Source organism: Penaeus japonicus, unplaced genomic scaffold, assembly GCF_977035675.1.
Source record: "Penaeus japonicus unplaced genomic scaffold, GWHDUDI00000001_assembly GWHDUDI00000014, whole genome shotgun sequence".
Classification (NCBI taxonomy): Eukaryota; Metazoa; Arthropoda; class Malacostraca; order Decapoda; family Penaeidae; genus Penaeus; species Penaeus japonicus.
Genome location: NW_028234416.1, coordinates 351,136 through 353,635, shown reverse-complemented (window position 1 = coordinate 353,635; position 2,500 = coordinate 351,136). Strand labels below are relative to the sequence as shown.

General features: G+C 46.4%; 1 protein-coding gene across 5 annotated transcripts in view; it reads left to right on the top strand.

Annotated features, from left to right (window-relative positions):
• LOC122261499 (josephin-2) overlaps positions 1–2,500 on the top strand; it is a 24,349-nt gene that overhangs the window by 19,291 nt on the left and 2,558 nt on the right. The window lies entirely within an intron of this gene.

The following is a 2,500-nucleotide window of genomic DNA, read 5'->3' as shown; positions in this document are numbered from 1 at the left end:
TGATATACATAACAAACATTTTTTTGTGTGTCAAATGGCCTGACAATGGGTGTCATGCTGCACATGATAATAGTAGTTGTGGTATATTTGACATAGGGGGAAGAGTGGATCTCTGTGTTTCTTTATTGTACTATGAGTAATAACATATTGTTATGCCGGCCGCCTCGTCTATCTGCCATCAACATGAGGCAGGCTAGGTAGACGGCGTGCTAACCACAGGGTCGTGAACACAGAACAGCTCCAAGAGGCACCGAACACCACAGCGTCCCAGAACACCACGAGAGGAAACGCCTCGTGGCGAGGCAGGGCACGAAATAAACACATTATAACAGTCTTTCCTTTATTTACACTAGTTATTTACCCGTACACTTTTCTATAGGCACAATACAGGGGGGTAAGCAGCACATCACACTGCACAATACAGCTTATAATAGGGCAACACAAAGCATATCAGGTCACAAAGGGCACACGCGAGGTCTTCCCGGGGGCAGTACCTAACTGCGTCTGTCCTTGCCTCATTCTTCCGCTCCTCCTGCCCGACGTTGCGTCATGTTTGTCCAGCTTACATCATTTTATTATTAACACATGTTTCGCACAGAGACAAAGACCCACTGGCGTAGCAACATTTAATGACTGATAGTGATAATTGTTTTGTTATTAACCCATTCGTGCTGGACGACGTGCTGATGCGTTTAGTGGTTTTTAGGTCAGACGCCGGTGACATATTTGGTTAAGGCCGGTGCTCGGGGTGAGTGAGCGGACAGCCCAGGCTCACGGCTAGTGCTCCCGAGAATCCCGAGGCGTTATGCTTTTGCGTTCGAAAACCCCGGCATTCTGACCATTCAGAGCCGGAGTAGCCCTGGCATAAATGGGTTAATGTAACTGCTGTAATATTCAAGAGAGGTTTAGTTTAACCAATTTGCCTTAACGTTGTAAGCACCCTGCTGGCACTGGTGGCTTACAACAGTGCCAGCAGGGTGCTTACAGGTGTAAGGCACTGATACTGATATTATGTGAACCAAGACATTGATCATGCATGTCTATTTAACCCATTCACGCCGGGGCCATTCCGGCTTTGCACGATCGTTATACCGAGGTTTTCGAACGCATCATCCGAACGCTTCGAGATTCTCGGGCGCACGGGCCGCGAGCCTGGGCTGCCCGCTCGCTCACGCCGAGCGCCGGCCTTGGCCAGATATCTTGTCGGCAGCGTCTGACGCGAAAACCACGAAACGTGTCAGCACGTCATCCGGCGTGAGTGGGTTAATTCAATGCAATATCGATGGCAATGTGTTTTGACCTGACGCTTCCTGTCTCCTGTGCTCGTTTCCGCCTCGGAACACTAGTTTCCCTAGGCAGCTGTGTTTGTTACCGGAAGGCCCGAGGCGTAGAAAGTTGAAGATTTGTACTTAAGGACATGTAAGGATCACAGGCAGGTCAGAGAGGCAGACCAGACATATCAGGTTAGACAGACAGACGAGCGGACAGCTCTGACCTCCGGTCTTCGGCCGGAGCCTAGTGTATTGACAGGGTCCAGAGTAAAGACCTTCGCACGTGCACCAGTTGTAAGCCACTTGCTCCTACTGTTGTAACCCACCACTGGGAGCAGTTGTTGTTGTAACCTGCTGCTAGCAGTTGTATAGCACTCGATGCCCTGGTTGTGACCCGGTGGATAAACAGACAGACGTTCACGTGTCATGGTCTTTACTCTGGACCCTGTCAATATACTAGGCTCTGGCCGAAGACCGGAGGTCAGAGCTGTTTGCTCTTGTCTGTCTGTCTGACCTGATCTGTCTGGTCTGCAAATGTCATCATCACTCACTCATTACTCATAGTACAATAAAGAAATGCAGTGATCAAACTCCCCCACCATCATGTACGTCATGATGCCCATCGTCAGGCCAAAAGCTCCTACATCGGAAACCTGTCTGCAATGGGTTAATAGCACAATTGAAGGAGAAAAGCATAATATTATTCATGGAAAGCAAAACTAGCGAAGACACTAGGGAAAGGAGCATGGACAGGTTATCTCTGCCTCCCAGCAATATGGAAAGTGAATACAAGAACCTCTAGTAGACATGGAATTAAGTGAAGAAACAATGAGAATCTTAATTCTTGATCAAAGTTTGCTTTTAGAATATACTGAGGGATGAGCCTCTTCTAGTAAACAAGAGGTTTGCCACAAAGTAAAGTACTAGTCTCAGAGATTGTAAGTATATGGTTTGACATTTACATTGGGAACAAATTTCACTATCAATAAGTGATGCTCCTCAGGATGTAAGACAACTGAGTGAAATAAAACAAGTGATCCGATGGAACATGAAATTTTATTCCTTTGGACTCTTTCCAGGAAATGTCCTGTTTGATGAAAACATTGAATATATTTTAATGATATTAGTAGGGCCTGCAGACATATATTGCAGGCTTTATTATTTTAGATTTCTAGAAGTAGTGTATGCGGTTATTTAATCATATTGTTCTTAGAAACAGCTGGACTACC